The 13104-nt window shown below is 40.8% G+C and overlaps 1 protein-coding gene and 1 pseudogene across 6 annotated transcripts in view; one reads left to right on the top strand and one right to left on the bottom strand.

The window, feature by feature from the left end:
• TESK2 (testis associated actin remodelling kinase 2) overlaps window positions 1-13104 on the bottom strand; it is a 139697-nt gene that overhangs the window by 53664 nt on the left and 72929 nt on the right. The gene's annotated exons all lie outside the window — the stretch shown is intronic.
• Window positions 709-2099, top strand: LOC129655834 (BCL2/adenovirus E1B 19 kDa protein-interacting protein 3-like; annotated as a pseudogene).

Here is a 13104-nt window from a genome sequence, read left to right as displayed (position 1 = left end):
TGAATAAACAGAACACTTAATTTTTTTTCACTGCCTGTCACATATATATAAGCACAGTGCAATAAGGATCAAGTAAGGTCCATCTAGTGAAAGCTATGGTTTTTCCGATGGTCAGGTATGGATGTTAGAGTTGGACTGTGAAGAAAGCTGAGCGCCGAAGAATTGATGCTTTTGAACTGTGGTGTTCCCTTGGACTGCAAGGAGATACAACCAGTCCATCCTAAAGGAGATCAGTCCTGGGTGATCATTGGAAGGACTGATGCTAAAGCTGAAACTCCAGTACTTTGGCCACCTCACGTGAAGAGCTGACTCATTGGAAAAGACCCTGATGCTGAGAGGGATTGGGGGCAGGAGGAGAAGGGGATGACAGAGGATGAGATGGCTGGATGGCATTACTGACTCGATGGACATGAGTTTGAGTGAACTCCGAGAGTTGGTGATGGACAGGGAGGGCTGGTGTGCTGCAATTCATGGGGTCGCAAAGAGTTGGACACGACTGAGCAACTGAACTGAACTGAGGGGCCACAGAAATAAATATAAATAAATCCTTCTTTAAGGAGCTCACGGACAAATAATGATAATAGTAGATAACATTTACTCAACACTGATGTGTCAGACACTGTTCTAAATACTTTACAGGATTTACCTCATTTAATCTTTATGAAGATATTATGTAGTAGGTACTATTACTCTCTCCATTTTACAGACATGAAGACCAATAAAGTGGCAGTCAGAAGTAGATCCTTAACTCTTTTTTTTTTTTTTTTTTTTTGCTTAACAAGTTATCTATTTATTGTTGTTTGAATCCTTAACTCTAAAGGTTATGCTATAGAGCCTCAATATATAATGCTTCAGATGATTACAACAGCAACAATAATAAAAAATAATAGTTAAGATTTAGTGCCTTGCATTGTGATAAGTTGTTTGTGGACATTATTTCATTTAATCATCTCCATAAAAGCAAGCAGGACCCTGGGCACACAAGCCTTTCAAACAGTTGCTAATCTGGGAAGGGCGGGGATGCTGAGACAAGGGAGGAGCAGTCAGGAAACAAAGGATAGTGTTGCTACCAATCCTTCTGGGGCTGCAGCTCTTCCAGCTGCCCCAACAGCCCCCGCCCCCCAACAACAATAACAACTGTGTGGAAGGTGAACAGTCTCTGCCTCTGCCAGCCAGCCTCAACAGTTCCTGGGCACAGCGCCCCAGGAATAGCAGCAATGGCGATGATTATAACAATGGGGAAAACAGGGGGCTAGAACAGGTACCCTCCTCATCCTCTATCCACAACAGAGACATGGAAAAGATTCTTCTGGATGCACAACATGAATTCAGAGTAGTTCAAGAGACAGTTCTCACTGCAACAGCCCTTTCCCACCAGAAGAGGGGGAGATCATGTTTGATAGGAAACAGCAGCAGAGACCATAGCTCTCAGTCAGAAGAAATTGCCGAAGAGAAAGATGTGGGTGCACTGAAGAAAATTGCAGACGGTGTCCAGCTGGTCTAGAGACCTGAAAACATTTCACCTGAGGAGTCCCACTCAGGCACCCTAAATATTCCATTTCCTTAAGCATGAGGAAAAGTGAAGCCATGAAAAAAGGGGAGATTTTTTCTCCGCACAATTTCTTAAGGTATTCATTCCATCTCTCTTCCTTTGCCATGTTCTGGCTTTGGAGCTAGGCACCTACATTGGAAAACGACTAATCACGATTACTGCCAGTACCTACTGAAGGAAAAGAGCCCCTGGGAAAGCGGGTGACTTGTATTGTCAGTAGTTTATTTGAACTTGAGACCATTGTGAGCATGACCCAACCTATACCCTGTTTTTATATATCCAAGTAGTTCTAGTAATTCTCAAATCCATTATTTTACTCAAACTCAAGGCATAGAGTTTTACTAATCTCATTCTCTTTTTGACCTAAAAAACACTTAGGAATTTCTTAACAAAGTTTACTGTTGTTTAGAAATTTGCAAGGGCTTTTTTTCTGCAAATGCTACTAGCAAATTATGATTTTGTCAACAATGCTGTTGTTTCCTTTTAGTTCCACTAGACTTAGACTTGTATCATTTGTGATACAAATTTTACTCTTGCAAGATAATTTCCATCTTTCTTTTTAAATGAGACCAGGTTAGCAAGTGATATAAAAGCTTTGTTGTTTTTCAACACAAAGGCAAGTTTGAATTTATAGGTATTAAAAAAGAAAATAAACAAAAGAAGACACAATAAAAAAATATCCTGGGCAATAAAAAATTATTTTAAACCAGAAAAGAGAGAGAAACAAAGAGTAGTTTTGCGGCAGGGTCCTGATTCCACCTCAAGAGATAAAACATAGTATCTTTGAGCCCTTCTACAGAATTAAAATCTCCAATAAGTGGAAGATATTAGCATCCTTCATTCCAGAGGAGAACATAGTTTGATTAACCTCAAGAAGACCAAGAGAAGACCACCTGAGGCCAGATAAAAGAAGTACAAGCCCTGCACACACCTTGATCCTTATCAGCAACCCTGCCCTTGAACTGTTGCTATAAAACTCACCAAATCTCCCTGGACTGGGACACACAGTTTTTTCCAGAGCATGAGCCTCCTGTGTCCCTCTTTGCCTGGCAAAGAAATAAAGCTATTCCTCTTCCCAAAACTGTCTCCAAGATTTATTCAGCACCACTGCATAGAGGCTGAATTTTAAGCAGCACCACCAACCTGGTACAGTAGTACTATTATTCTTTTCTACTTCACAGATGAGAAAACTGAGGTTATAGAGGTTATATAACTTATCTAAGGTCCCCTAACTATTAAGTGATAATCATCCTGAACCTCTCCTCTAAATTCCAGACTTGTTTACCCAACTTGTTCCGAGAGGAGCAACCCCACGTCCATGGGCCAGAGGCTGCGCAGGCACAGGAGGACCGAGAGGAGCTACTCCATGTTCAAGCTCAGGAGGGGTGGCCGTGAGGAGATACCCCTCGTCCAAGGTAAGGAGCAGCGGCTGCGCTTTGCTGGAGCAGCCGTGGAGAGATACCCCACGTCCAAGGTAAGAGAAACCCAAGTAAGACAGTAGGTGTTGAGAGAGGGCATCAGAGGGCAGACACACTGAAACCTTAATCACAGAAAACTAGCCAATCCGATCACATGGACCACCGCCTTGTCCAACTCAATTAAACTAAGCCATGCCATGTGGGGCCACCAAAGACGGACAGGTCATGGTGGAGAGGTCTGACACAATGTGGTCCACTGGAGAAGGGAATGGCAAACTACTTCAGTATTCTTGCCTTGAGAACCCCATGGACAGTATGAAAAGGCAAAATGATAGGATACTAAAAGAGGAACTCCCCAGGTCAGTAGGTGCCCAATATGCTACAGGAGATCAGTGGAGAAATAACTCCAGAAAGAATGAAGGGATGGAGCCAAAGCAAAAACAATACCCAGCTGTGTATGTGACTGGTGATAGAAGCAAGGTTCGATGCTGTAAAGAGCAATGTTGCATAGGATCCAGGAATGTCAGGTCCATGAATCAAGGCAAATTGGAAGTGGTCAAACAGGAGATGACAAGAGTGAACGTTGATATTCTAGGAATCAGCGAACTAAAATGGACTGCAATGGGTGAATTTAACTCAGATAACCATTATATCTACTACTGTGGGCAGGAATCCCTTAAGAAGAAATGGAGTAGCCATCATGGTCAACAAAAGAGTCTGAAATGCAGTACTTGGATGCAATCTCAAAAACGACAGAATGATCTCTGTTCGTTTCCAAGGCAAACCATTCAATATCATGGTAATCCAAGCCTATGCCCCAACCAGTAACACTGAAGAAGCTGAAGTTGAATGGTTCTATGAAGACCTACAAGACCTTTTAGAACTAACACCCAGAAAAGATGTCCTTTTCATTCTAGGGGCCTGGAATGCAAACGTAGGAAGTCAAGAAAAACCTCGAGTAACAGGCAAATTTGGCCTTGGAGTACGGAATGAAGCAGGGCAAAGGCTAATAGAGTTTTGCCAAGAGAACACACTGGTCATACCAAACACCCTCTTCCAACAACACAAGAGAAGACTCTACACATGGACATCACCAGATGGTCAACACTGAAATCAGACTGATTGTATTCTTTGCAGCCAAAGATGGAGAAGCTCTATACAGTCGGCAAAAACAAGACCGGGAGCTGACTGTGCCTCAGATCATGAACTCCTTATTGCCAATTCAGACTTAAATTGAAGAAAGTGGGGAAAACAACTAGACCATTCAGGTATGACCTAAATCAAATCCCTTATGATTATACAGTGGAAGTGAGAAAGAGATTTAAGGGAGTAGATCTGATAGATAGAGTGCCTGATGAACTATGGATAGAGGTTCGTGACATTGTACAGGAGACAGGGATCAAGACCAGCCCCATGGAAAAGAAATGCAAAAAAGCAAAATGGCTGTCAGTGGAGGTCTTACAAATAGCTGTGAAAAGAAGACAAGCGAAAAGCAAAGGAGAAAAGGAAAGATATAAGCATCTGAATGCAGAGTTCCAAAGAATAGCAAGAAGAGATAAAGCCTTCCTCAGCGATCAATGCAAAGAAATAGAGGAAAACAACAGAATGGGAAAGACTAGAGATCTCTTTAAGAAAATTAGAGATACCAAGGGAACATATCATGCAAAGATGGGCTCGATAAAGGACAGAAATGGTATGGACCTAACAGAAGCAGAAGATATTAAGAAGAGGTGGCAAGAATACACAGAAGAACTGTACAAAAAAGAGCTTCACAACCAAGATAATAACGATGGTGTGATCACTCACCTAGAGCCAGACATCCTGGAATGTGAAGTCAACTGGGCCTTAGGAAGCATCACTATGAACAAAGCTAGTGGAGGTGATGGAATTCCAGTTGAGCTATTTCAGATCTAGAAAGATGATGCTGTGAAGGTGCTGGACTCAATATGCCAGCAAATTTGGAAAACTCAGCAGTGGCCACAGGACTGGAAAAGGTCAGTTTTCATTAAAATCCCAAAGAAAGGCAATGCCAAAGAATGCTCAAACTACCGCACAACTGAACTCATCTCATACACTCGTAAAGTAATGCTCAAAATTCTCCAAGCCAGGCTTCAGCAGTACATGAACCGCAAACTTCCAGATGTTCAAGCTGGTTTTAGAAAATGCAGAGAAACCAGAGATCAAATTGCCAACATCTGCTGGATCATCGAAAAAGCAAGAGAATTCCATAAAAACATCTATTTCTGCTTTATTGACTATCCCAAAGCCTTTGACTGTGTGGATCACAATAAACTGGAAAATTCTGAAACAGATGGGAATACCAGACCACCTGACCTGCCTCCTGAGAAACCTATATGCAGGTCAGGAAGCAAGTTAGAACTGGACATGGAACAACAAACTGGTTCCTAATAGGAAAAGGAGTATGTCAAGGCTGTATATTGTCACCCTGCTTATTTAACTTCTATGCAGAGTACATCATGAGAAATGCTGGGCTGGAAGAAGCACAAGCTGGAATCAAGATTGCTGGGAGAAATACAATAACCTCAGATATACAGATGACACCACCCTTATGGCAGAAAGTGAAGAACTAAAGAGCCTCTTGATGAAAGTGAAAGAGGAGAGTGAAAAGGTTGGCTTACAGCTCAACATTCAGAAAACTAAGATCATGGCATCCAGTCCCATCACTTCATGGCAAATAGATGGGGAAACAGTGGAAACAGTGGCTGACTTTATTTTTTTGGGTTCCAAAATCACTGCAGATGGTGACTGCAGCCATGAAATTAAAAGATGCTTACTCCTTGAAAGGAAAGTTATGACCAACCTAGATAGCATATTAAAAAGCACAGACAAAAATAAAAATAAATAAATAAATAAAAAGCACAGACATTACTTTGTCGACAAAGGTCCGTCTAGTCAAGGCTATTGTTTTTCCAGTGGTCAGGTATGCATGTGAGAGTTGGACTGTGAAGAAAGCTGAGCGCTGAAGAATTGATGCTTTTGAACTGTGGTGTTGGAGAAGACTCTTGAAAGTCCCATGGACTGCAAGGAGATCCAACCAGTCCATCCTAAAGGAGATCAGTCCTAGGTGTTCACTGGAAGGACTGATGTTGAAGCTGAAACTCTAATACTTTGGCTACCTGATGTGAAGAGCTGACTCATTTGAAAAGACCCTGATGCTGGGAGGGATTGGGGGCAAGAGGAGAAGGGGACAACAGAGGATGTGATGGTTGGATGGCATCACCGACTCAATGGGCATGGGTTTGGGAAGATTCTGGGAGTTGGTGATGGACAGGGAGGCCTGGCATGCTGTGATTCATTGGGTCGCAAAGTGTCGGACATGACTGAGCGACTGAACTGACTGGACTGAATTGTTCCCCAAAGCCTCCAATAGAACTGCAAAGTTTTTCTGAACACGAATGTCCATCCTGTCAAACACATCTGGGAATCTATAAATTATTTCCTCAGACTCCACTGCCCAATATCTCTCCTGAAGTTCTTGATCCTCCCACTCCAGTTTAGACTACTTATTATCTAGACTATTGCCCAGCAGTCACCCTGGACTTGCTATCATCCTTCTTTCCAGATCTTATGCCTTTTCATTTTTATCTGTTGTTTTGTTTGCCCCCTTACTTTTGATGGGACACATAGTCCAGCAGCTTCATAAGAAACAGCTCATGAGAAGTAACATTTTCAAAACCATGCATGTCTGAAAATGTCTTTACTCTCATGACTGACCGGTAGTTTGACTGGATAAAGAATTCTAAGTAAGAAATAATTTTCTCTCAGAAAGTATTGTTCTACTGGTAGAGCTTCCAGAGCTGGGTTTTGGTATTTTTTTTAAGATTTATTTATTTACTTTTTGGCTGTGAGTCTTCATTGCTGCACGTGGACTTTCTCTAGTTTCCACAAGTGAGGGCTACTCTTCATTGCAGCGTGCAGGCTGCTCATCGTGGTGGCTTCTCTTGTTGAGGAGCACAGGCTCTAGGCGCAAGGGCTTCAGCAGTTGCAGTGTATGGGCTCAGTAGTTGTGGCCCATGGGCTTAGTTGCTCCGAAGCATGTGGGATCTTCCCAGACTGGGGAATCAAACCTGTGTCCCTTGCATTGCAAGGAGCATTCTTAACCACTGGACCACAAGGGAAGCCCCCAGAGCTGGTTCTGAGAAGTCTGATACCATTTGAATTTTCAGTCCTATATATGGCCTCTGGTTCTCTCCTCCCCTACGCTGTAGAAGTATTTAGAATCTTATTTTTATTACCCATATTCTAAAATTTCACAACTATATGCTCTGAGATGGGTCTTTTTTTCATTCATTGTGCTGGGCACTTAGGAGGCCCTTTCACTTTGGAAGTTCATGCCCCTTGGTTGTAGAAAATGTTCTTGTATTAGTCAAAAACAGACTTCCTAGATTGATCCTTTACTTTTTAATTCTTTTCTCTCTTATTTTCCATCTTTGATTTTTCACCATTAATGGATGATTTCCTCTTTATCTCCTTGGCAGGCCAATCAAATACTTTAAATAAAGCCATAAATAAATAATCATATGAAACTATATATAAACATATAATCATATTTTAAAGTTTTCAAGAATCTTTATGGCTCTCTAATTGCTCCTATTTTATAGTATACTATTCTTATTTCATAGATGGATCTCCTTCTCAAACCTCTCCTAGAAGAAGCATATTTAGAAGATAATAATTAGTTTTTTTGCTGGTTACACTTCAAAGTTTTCTTCTTTTACTTGGGGCTCTTCAATTTCTCCAAATCCACCAGTTTCCTGGCAGATGTGGGTGGGATGGGGATGATTCCTACCTGCTTAAGAGTCAAAGGATAGAAGAGGACTCGAAGTCTCAAGAGCCTCACCATTCAGTACACAGACAGTCCCTTCATTTCCCTCTTCTTAGGATAACATTCCTTCTCCATCAGCTGTCATACTAGATGCTTACCTAGTATGAAGCATGTATGGTTCAATTGTTTTCCAAAAATAAAAATTCACCTCTTGTTGAGGTAAGTGAGACTTAACTGATTAATTGCAATGAATGGAGATGGTGACTTTTAGGCCCAGTTACCCCTGAAAAGACTTTCAATAGTCCTCCTGTTTTCAGGCCAAGCCTGACATCCACCTTCAGTTCCAGAGCTGAACTGTAGGTTTTGTAGGTTTCTGTGATGCTAACTGGCTTGCTTCTATCTAGCATCTGCCTCTATAGACAGTACTTTCAAGGAACTCACCCTATCTGAAGGCTACAAATAAAAAGTAAACAAATAAATAAGATATTTTCAAAGACGATAAGAATGATGTAGACAAAGCATAATATGAGGGGGTAAAGAGTGATACTGGATGGCTATTTTAGACAGGCTAGTCAACAAAAGTCTCTTTGAGGATGGGATATCTCAGAAGAAGCATGCTAAATGATTCTGGAACAAAGACATTATAGGAAAAGGGAAAAGAAAGTACAAAGACCCTGAAGTATGAAAGAGGTTGGTGTATCTGAGAAACAAAAAGGCCAGTAAGGGTGGTTAGGATGGTGTAAGCTAGGAAAGAGTGATCAGAAATAAGCTCAGGGACTTCCCTAGCGGTCCAGTGGTTAAGACTTTGCCTTCCAATGCAAGGGGTGCAGGTTCAACCCCTGGTCGGGGAGCTAAGATCCCACATGCCTTGTAGCCAAAAAACATAACCTCATAGCCAAAAAGCATAAAACAGAAGCAATATTGTAACAAATTCAATAAAGACCTTAAAAATGGTCTACATTAAAAAAAAAGAAGAAAATAAGGTCAGAGAAGCAGATAGGTCAACTCATTTAAGGTCTTGTATGCATACATCTCAACATCAAAGCCCAGGGTTTAGACTTCATTTGAAGAGTGACAAAAAGTCATAGAAGGAAATTCAACAGAGGTGGATGGTATGATCTGATTTACCTTTTTCAAGTTCAAACTGGCTACCATGGAACAAGAGAGGAATCTGGGAGATCAACTAAGAGTGTTGAAGTAGGATGGTGGCTATGGAGCTAATAAGTGGTAGTCAGACTCAGGGCATATTTTAAAAATAATGTTAAACTACTTGAAGGTTTGAAGTAGGGTATAAAGGAAAAATATTAAAGATGACACCTAAGGTTTTGGCATAAGTAACAGATGAATGGTAATTCCATTTGCTGAGAATGGGAGACATCTAGAAAGTAAAACATGTGGGTGGGATAGGAATATGATCAACAGTGGCCCATAACAGGTGCTCAGTAATTGGTACCCTTTGTTTATACTAACAATCATCTTACATTGTATGTCAATTATATCTCAATAAATTTCTTAAAAATCACGTTCTTTCTGGGGTTATACTACATCACTATCCACAGACAATAACATAAATAGTACTGAAGCTGATTCCACCTTTATTTTAAACAAAAACTTTCTGGTTATATGACATTAGAACTCAGACTCAATTCATAAGTCATCAGACTTTCTAGCATAGTACAGAGAAGAGAAAACAATATTAAGATCCCCTTACCAACGTGCAAGTGTTATAAAATTTGCTTTGACGGCTATATTGACACTCTTTCATTTAGTTACTCACTAGTATTACAATGATAAAATCAAAAAGGTGAACTTTAATCCATCATTTTTAAATGCTTCCCATTTATTCTGAACAACACGTGCACACACACAATGCAAACACACCCTGAGATAATATATTTTTCAAACCTGATTATTTAAAAACTATTCAACATTAATTCCGTATGATTTCTAAGCTGATCCATTCTCCTCATTTAACAAAAGGGGAAACCAAAGCCCAGAGGTCAAATAACTTGTCCAAGAGAACACAATTAGGAAATCACAGAGTGCATAAGAATGTGCATAAGAATAGCTGAAGATAAGGCTAGAAAAATAGAGCAGACGTTAGCTGTCTGTCTAAAGAATTTCTGATTCAATTCTGAAATAAATGGGAGCCACAAAAAGTTTTTAAGAAATGTTCAGTCGCTAAGTTGTGTCCAACTTTTTGTAACCCCATGAATTGCAGCACACCAGGCTTCCCTGTTCTTCACTATCTCCTGGAGTTTGCTCAAATTCATGTCCATTGAGTCAATGATTCTATCTAATGCACTCATCCTCTGCTGCTCTCTTCTCCTTTTGCCTTCCCTTCTCTTCTTTTGCTTTCCCAGAATCAGGATCTTTCCCAGTGAGCCAGCTCTTTGTATAAGCTATACGATTAGAGCTATGTATCAGGAAAAGTGAAAAGGAGGGCAAAAAGAATAATTCATTCAAGGCAAAAGTGAAGAGGATTGAACTGACAAATGCATAGGGGAAGAAGAAGATGCAAAAGTCTTTGAAGGTTTAAAATCAAGAGCTTAGTTTCTGATTAGAAGCAAGGAATAAAAGGAATAACTAGAGATGAATTTGGGATTTTCATAATGGGTAACTGGAAAGACTGCTATCTTAATAATGAGGTTGGGAAAATACTCTGACACATCCTCATAGCATTAGCAGATATTAGTCTGTTTCCTAGGTATACAGCTTGCTTCCTATGGAGACCATCTGGGAGGTAACAGTCCCCTACTTCTCATCTATTCACCATGGTATTACCTAGCATGGGGTTGGACTGAGTAGTTCTAAATAAATATTTGGTGATTTGAAAGCATATTCTTCATTTTAACAAAATGGCAATCATATTGTTGCATATGGATTCTGAAGAGGAGTTAATTCTGAATAAAAATAGGTAGATAGGAAAATAAATTCAGAATGTGGCCTAAAAAGAAGTAAACATGAGATTGTCAACAAGGAGTCTAAAAGAAATATTAAATTTCTCATGGCATGAAGAATAACAAAGAGGTATGAGAACAAATCTTGGTACAAGTCTTCAAAAAGGCCATTGGGGAGTGGAAGTGAGCAGGGCACAGAATTGGATTACAGATCTTTGAGCATAAGACTTCCTGGCATAAACAACCTTATTCACAAGAGGTCCAAACTATCAACAAAGGTCCCTCCCTCAACAAAGCACTTTATTGTTCTTTTTCTCAACTGATAAGTTAGAGCCACTGATGATAAAACAATCTTAACTGTATCCATGTATTAAAAAAATATAGACACACAAACAAAATACACACATCTACTTGCCTCTGTGTCTCACCAGGGCCACTCTCTTCCTTCCAACTAGAAATCTTAGGAGGGAGAAAGATAAAAAGAAAAGAGGAAGTAGGGAGGCTGGGGTCAAGAAAAAGAGAGAAATAAAACTGCAAAAGTTCAGCTCATTCACTCATGCTGGGCACAAAATAGCTGTGCCAGCAGAGGACCAATTCATGCCCAGAGGATCAGATGCCCACCATCTGGCAGCACATGCAGATAGCCTTTTTTCCCAAGTACACCTTCAAAATCACTAATGTAGCAAATTTCAACTTTTTCTTTGTTTTTAAGTGGGAGATCTTTTCTGTAAAACTCTTAGATGGAAGTTCAATATAAAACAGCTTCTCTGGCTGGATGAAGCAGAGATGGAAACCGAAAGGCTCATCTGCTCAGCCACCTCCCTCCTGAGGTTAAGCCCCTGAGGACACAAGTCGGTGAAAATCCTAGGGTTCCAAGAGATGGATTCTTCCCAATTTAAATCTCATAATGAAGGAAAATTTTGGTGCATATTTCTGTCTCAGCTTTTGTACCTCTAGAAACAAACTAACCTGTACTAACAGCTTGAAAATAGGCTAAGAGCCATACTAACGAATGGGAACAAAAAATTTGAATCACAAAAAATATAAACTATGAACAGTAAATTTCTAAGACGATTAGAAAAGCATTCATGGAGAAGAAAATGGCAGCCCACTCCAGTACCCTTGCCTGGAAAACCCCATGGACAGAGAAGCCTGGTAGGCTACAGTCCATGGGGTCGCAAAGAGTAGGACACGACTGAGCGACATCACTTTCACTTTCACTTTCCTCACCTCCTACTCTACTCTGTCTATAAAAGAAACTGGCATTCAGACCCATATAAGATCATACGCTGGGGCACTAGCCTGCCATCTTCTAGGACGCCTAACTTTCCAAATAAAGTTGTATTCCTTGCTTCAGCAAAAAAAAAAAAAGAAAAGCATTCAGTTCAGTCGCTCAGTCGTGTCCGACTCTTTGCGACCCCATGAACCACAGCATGCCAGGCCTCCCTATCCATCACCAACTGCCGGAGTCCACCCAAACCCATGTCCATTGAGTCGGTGATACCATTCAACCATCTCATCTTCTGTCGTCCCCTTCTCCTCCTGCCCTCAATCTTTTCCAACATCAGGGTCTTTTCAAATGGGTCAGCTCTTCGCATCAGGTGGCCAAAGTATTGGAGCTGCAGCTTCAAAATCAGTCCTACCAATGAACACCCAAGTCTGATCTCCTTTAGGATGGACTGGTTGGATCTCCTTGCAGTCCGAAGGACTCTCAAGAGTCTTCTCCAACACCACAGTTCAAAAGCATCAATTCTTCAGCACACAGCTTTCTTTATAGTCCAACTCTAACATCCATACATGACCACTGGAAAAACCTTGACTAGATGGACCTTTATTGACAACATAATGTCTCTGTTTTTTAATATGCTGTCTAGGTTGGTCATAACTTCCCTTCCAAGGAGTAAGCATCTTTTAATTTCATGACTGCAATCACCATCTGCAGTGATTTTGGAGCCCAGAAAAATAAAGTCAGCCACGGTTTCCACTGTTCCCCCATCTATTTGCCATGAAGTGATGGGACCAGATGCCATGATCTTAGTTTTCTGAATGTTGAGCTTTAAGCCAACTTTTTCCCTCTCCTCTTTCACTTTCATCAAGAGGCTCTTTAGTTCTTCTTCACTTTCTGCCATAAGGGTGGTGTCACCTGCATATCTGAGGTTATTGTATTTCTCCCGGCAATCTTGATTCTAGCTTGTGCTTCCTCCAGCCCAGCGTTTCTCATGATGTACTCTGTGTATAAGTTAAATAAGCAGGGTGACAATATACAGCCTTGACGTACTCCTTTTCCTATTTGGAACCATTCTGTTGTTCCATGTCCAGTTCTGACTGTTGCTTCCTGACCTACATACAGGTTTCTCAAGAAGCAGGTCAGGTGGTCTGGTATTCCCATCTCTTTCAGAATTTTCTGCAGTTTATTGTGATCCACACAGAAAACCATTAAGGAAATAA

The sequence above is a fragment of the Bubalus kerabau genome, chromosome 6, assembly GCF_029407905.1.
Source record: "Bubalus kerabau isolate K-KA32 ecotype Philippines breed swamp buffalo chromosome 6, PCC_UOA_SB_1v2, whole genome shotgun sequence".
Taxonomy (NCBI): domain Eukaryota; kingdom Metazoa; phylum Chordata; class Mammalia; order Artiodactyla; family Bovidae; genus Bubalus; species Bubalus kerabau.
This window is presented reverse-complemented; position numbering and strand designations above follow the sequence as displayed.